The following is a 6,000-nucleotide window of genomic DNA, read 5'->3' as shown; positions in this document are numbered from 1 at the left end:
TTTTGGAAGTGGGGTTAAGCAGGAGGGGGAAAAGCCTTTTTTTCAGATTCTTAAGACACTGGGCTGTATAGTAGGGTATAGAGCACTAAGGTGCTAGTCCCATAGGTGGCAGCAATGCAACTTTTGGATGCCGGCTGCCGTAAAACCGCAAAGAAGAAGAAGAAGAAGAAGAAGAAGTTGGCTGCGTCTGACGTAACACGCAGCCGTTGTTTCGGAGGAGGAAGTGTGAAGTGAAGCATATAAGTGAGCTCGCTTGTAGGCAAATCTTCCAACGCCAATTTACGACACGGTTTGGTTAGTGTTCATGAGAAAGGCAACCACTTTGAAACGTATATATTGCCAAATCAACATTTAACGTTAGCTTACGAGTTCAGTTAGCGGCTGGCACTAACTGCCCTGAACAGAAACAGCTAGTTAGCTGGCAGCCTGCTCTGACTCCGTCAAGAATTCGAAGTACAAGTTAAAAGTAAGTTCCTGAAATGACAACAGTCCGTTTGTATAATGTATGCTCACGTATCCTTTAACGCTAACAGCTAAAGATGGTGTAATGTGTTTTCGAGAAGCTGGTTGACAAAAACAAGGCCGGTGTTTCAGTTTAACCAGCGACCATGTTAACGGAAAAGAGCGATCTGCTCTTCCGGGGAATTAGTTGCTATGAAAGTCTTACTTTATATCTAAAAAAAATAACTCTAACCGGACATCATTCCAGTGAACTACATATTCAGCCAATGTCTCAAAACCAGGAGGCAGCCAGATTAAATTGCGACCACTGTTGATGCACTAAACCGTTTTTGTTATTTCACTGGTTTAGAGCAAAGAAAAGCTGTTTGAAATCAGTTTGTTTCTAAGATAAATATAAACTTTCAGTTTATTTTGAGCTATACTAAACACACACACACGTAAATATATATATACACCAATGTCACTGACGATGAAGTCAATCCAACTTCATTAAGATGCATTGTGGTGTTCTTTTGTTTATTTGTTTTAACTGCTTTGTAGATGCAAAAGCAACGGTGTGTGTTCTGTCTACATGTGTCTATGTTGCCAGGCTGACTAGACTTGCAAGATGTTCTTCTGTGCTCATTTGTTTTTGTTTTAGTTGTGACTCACAGTCACGCAGGTACAGTACATGTCCTCCAGTTTATTTGTTTGATCACATGTACTTAATTCAACAATCTGCATAATCTTTACTTGTGCCAAAAAAGCTTGCCGATTCAAGTTCAAATAGTTTCACCTAACTATCTTCACATAATGTTCAGAGTGTGACGACTGAGACATGGTACTGCTCTATGACTTTGTTTTTAATGATTAATTATAGTAAATTGGAAACTGGCAACCATTATCTAGTTTTACTCTAAATGATCTGCCTGCAGGGCTGCATGTTAACTTTTTCAGCACATAGCACTGGTCTGGGTTTTTTCTGCATTATAAATTTGGAGGCAGCTGCCTCGCTGAAATTGTCTGCTGCCGCGCTGGAATCTGGATGGAAAATCTCCCTTTCGCCACCTAGAGGGAGATTTTTCAAAAATGTATTAAAAATAGTTTTGCATAATTTACATATCCATATGAATATTTAGGGAAAAATATTTTGACACACGTAGGCTATTATCTGTATTTTGGATTTTAATTGAATCATTTTGAGGCCTAATCAACACAGGTTCACAAAAGTTACGTTGTCAAAGTCATGCAGGCTCGTGGACGCAGAGTAAAGAGGTTTCACGCTTGTTCCATGCAGCAAACATCCATGGCAGCAGCAGATTAGTAAATTAACAGTCTAATGACAGAACGAGAAGGAAATATGGCACACAATCTCATTTCGGATATTTTTTGGAAAACCACCACCAATGAAGAAGAACCGCAACCACCACAACAACAGTAAGCACCCAAAAAGGAGACTGTCTGCAGTTGCACCGGCAGGCCCAGCCTCAGCACTCGCAACCCAGCCTAGCATGATTGGATTAGACAAGCCTTTCCAGCCAAGATCCAGTTTCACATTTCCTGCACGGTGTTGCGGTAATGAAACACGTCCTGTGGCACCAGCTCGGTACTTGGAACTCCAGCTGCCGATCTTACAAAAGACAGAGGGCCTAAGTGTGTCACAGTCCAAGATGGAGCATCATGTTTGACAAAGCTTCAGCCGCAAACAAGAGCCATGTTTTCAGAGACAGAAAACCCGATTATTCAGTTCATCGTCATGAGAGACTTTAACTCCAAGACACCAGATCGACCTCGACATTTGTGTGTGTACTTTGTGTAATGGATGTGGAGAACTGTTCAATAATGTTTAAATAGTCAGAGATTATTTCCTTGATGTGCGTAAAATGATTTTGGAGCCAGAAGAGTCATGGGTGACATAAACCTACATGGTGCAGACTCTCTGGTTCATGGCAGCTGACCAAATCTATTTTAAGTGTAATTAACAGCGCATATTCATCTGAGAACCGATGACCTGATCTGTGTGTTACAGACCCTGGCTGTGTGCACTGAAGTGTATTTGACAAAGTTGTCAATCTCAATCTATTTATTTAAAATGTATTTTTAAATAGGCCTACAGGCTCATCGTTTTTTTTATCCAAAAAAAACAAACATTTATTTTTACAGCACCCCCTCTGTTTCTTAAACATGAGTCACAAATCTTATTTTCTGACAAATCCCTTTTGGATTATGCAAACCAGCGCAATGCTAAACTTCTGGGTTTTGACGTCTACCCTGGCACACTTAATGCTCACAAATAATAAGGGTGGAAATGATAATAATGTAACGCACTGTAGTGACTGTTGATGTTATATATTAGGGGTGGAACGGTTCACAAAATCCACTGTTCGGTTCATATTACGGTTTTGAGGTCACGTTTTTTTTCTATTTCTTTTAGATTCTAAAAATACCATGTATCAGATTTGTAGCCTAATTATTAAAAAAAATTAATCAGATATTCTTAAGGACATGTCATGCAAAAACTGAAATAATAAGGCAGCTTGCTTAGGGATTACTGTAACAATCTTAAATGAAAGTGAAGTGAGATTTTGAAACAGTAGGAGAGACATTGCTGCATTTACGCGTTTATATATTTAGTTGGCAAAAAGGTAAACAATAGTTTGCCTTCTAGGTAAGAATATAAACACGTTTACATTATCAAATCTTAGAAAAAATGAAGTAAATAGGTTTTCTTTCACTAAAATACGCACAAACAGATGATTTTATCAACTTATCCTCGTTACTCGCTGTGTGTGTGTGTGTGTGTGCGCGCGCGTGCGTGCGTGTGTGTGTGTGTGCGCAATAATAATGATAATATATACAGTATAATATCAGTGAGTGATATTTTGCAGGGAACTGTTTTTTTTTTTTTATTCAGGTGGATGTGTTTTTTTGCACATAACGTTAGTTCAGTATTCAGTGGCTGCACGTGTTTCTTGACGAGCGTGCACGTTTCGGCTCTCGTGCACACGCAAGTTTTTCGCTCCCCTGCCCCCCTCAGCCCCAAATTCTGGCCAAAAAAAATCCTGCGATTTGGGCAATATCTCAGTCCTGACAGTTTTTTTTAGCACAGGACCAGTTCATATATGCATAATGTAATACAATTGTAGAATAATAACTTGAAATGTTTTCAGATGCAGAAGAAACATCTTTATTACACTTTAAACAACTAATTTTTACGTTACAGGCTTGACATATTTACACATAAAACACTGCCATTCTAAAGAATGAATGAATGTTACGTCTTTGTATAAATGGATCTCACACACACACAAACATACCAGAGATGGTCACAAGTCACTATTTGCAAGTCAAGTCTCTGAGGGCAACAGCAAGTCCTAATCAAGTCTCTTATAGTTTTAATAAATAATAATATAGTCTCTCTCCTCCCGGCACTAAAAATTGCTATCGGGAGTAACAGTGAGACTATTACCAATAAGAGCCAGCAGTGGGTCCCAAGATTTGTGAAGTTAGACACTGTAAAATTTCACGTATCCAACTGTTATGGGCCATGATGCGCTGTGTATTATTGGGCAGATTTTTAGACGGAGGAAGCCCAAAAAGAGAAGTCAGGGGATTGGGTTCCACGTTTGTGTTTGAGGGTTTGGAATATATCGGACCAAAATTCGAAAAGCTTTGGGCACGTCCAGAACATGTGTGCGTGGTCTGCTGAGGACTGCTCACAGCGGTTACAAGCGTCACTGTGACTAGGGTATATCTTAGCCAATTTAGCAGTGGTGAAATGGGATTTATGAAGCACCTTCCACTGTAATAGGCGGTGCCTGGCACAGAATGAGGATGAGTGGACCAGTTTTAGGATGTCCCTCCACTGGACATCAGTAATGTCTACCCCCAACTCCTTTTCCCATGCATTTTTAGGTGAGGCAGTGGGGACGCGGCTCAGAAGAGCAATCTTATTATAAATGACAATCAGTCGTTTGTGTTGTACGTTGAGAGAAAGAAATTGGTCCATCTCAGCTTCAGGGAGGGGCGGTACTTAAAATGTGAGAATTGCTTTTGGATAAAATGTCTCATTTTAAGGTACCGAACAAAGTGGCTATTAGGCCGGCTGTATTTGTCCGACATAGATGCAAAGGACGCAAAAACACCTTCGTCATACAGGTCCTTAAGCGTTTTCAGCCCTTTATCGGACCATATGCGGAATATAGGGTCGGTGCAGGAAGGGGGAAATGCATAGTTTATTCAGAACTGGGGCAAGAACCGAAGCCTTTTGCAAGCTGTACTGCTTCCTCAACTGGATCCAAATTTTAATGGTATTGAGGACAACCAGATTAGAGAAGACCTTGTGGGCATTATGGGGAGCTGTGAGCAAATCGTAGATTACAAAGAGCAGGAGGAAGATGTTATCTCAGTATGAGCCCAGGACGGACAGACGTCCACAACTCCACCATGGAGCCAATATAGAATTTTATTAATGTTGCTGGCCCAGAAGTAGTGGCGGAAATTAGGGAGTGCTAGTCCACCTTCAGATTTAGGGAGTTGAAGAATGCAGAACAAACAAAAAAGGGCCAAAACACACACAAAACAAAACAAAACAACATAAAAACAGACAATGACATTGTGACCAATCTAAGGGCTACTCCCATCGAAAAAAAAAAACATTTGAGCTCTCCAGCTCGCAACTAACAGCGAAACTGAAACTTCACGGGTCTCTTCCCTTAACTAACAGTGTTTGACCCCTTAAGTCACCACCAGAAAGGGGGGAAAAATAATAAACTGAAAGGATATATATTCCAGAGCAAACTGTGAGAACTAAATAAAATCAGCCAGCAGAGGGTGCCAACATGCCTTAGTGCAGGCGGGCCATAAAGGCACTTCTCCCCATCATAAGATACATAAAATGCAGGAATTAAACCCTTCGTCCACCCTGTGTTGGAATGCACATGCTGTATTGAAACAGGTCACCTCTGTACATCAGTGTTTAAGTGTCAGGCTTCAGTAAAACCCTTGGCCAAAAAGTGAGCAAGAATACTTCGCTGATCGTTTTGGTTGTTTACATTCCTCCGACTGCAAAAGTGGCGCGCGAGAGTGACGTCATCCACACCGTTGTTAGGGCATTCTGACACGGCACCCAGACGCATTCATTGCAATATCTGGGGACTTCAACCAAATCACTCTGGCTGCAACACTTCCCACTTTCAAGCAGTTTGTGGACTGTCCCACCAGGGAAAACAAGACACTGGACCTGCTGTATGCTAATGTTAAGGAGGCTCAGAGGGAGTTGCAGGAGAGGATTCAACAGGGCAAAAGACACCTACAGGAGGAAGCTGGAGCACAAACTCCAGCAGAACAATTTAAAGGATGTGTGGAGTGGCATGAGGAGCATCACAGGCTACAAACCATCTGGTAGCCAGACAGTAAGAGGTGGTACTGAACGTGTCAATGAGCTGAATCTGTTCTAAAACAGATTTGATGAAAAGGCTCTGGACCACCAGGTGGACCCTCCCCTGTTTTCCTGGATTACGGATTACTTGACTGGTCGACCACAGTATGTCAGACTCC

At 41.3% G+C, this 6,000-nt stretch overlaps 1 protein-coding gene across 1 annotated transcript in view; it reads left to right on the top strand.

Moving 5' to 3' along the window:
* The first annotated feature begins 219 nt into the window (after nucleotides 1–219).
* Nucleotides 220–6,000, top strand: part of LOC310966213 (ras-related protein rab7-like) — a 43,392-nt gene continuing 37,611 nt past the window's right edge. Inside the window, exon 1 of the mRNA XM_083940068.1 lies at nucleotides 220–466. The gene's annotated coding sequence lies outside the window, so the exon portion shown is untranslated. The remainder of the gene's footprint in view (nucleotides 467–6,000) is intronic.

Source organism: Echiichthys vipera (assembly GCF_963691815.1).
Source record: "Echiichthys vipera genome assembly, chromosome: Y".
NCBI lineage: Eukaryota > Metazoa > Chordata > Actinopteri > Perciformes > Trachinidae > Echiichthys > Echiichthys vipera.
Note: the sequence above shows the minus strand (reverse complement) of the source record. Positions and strands in the feature narration are given on the sequence as shown.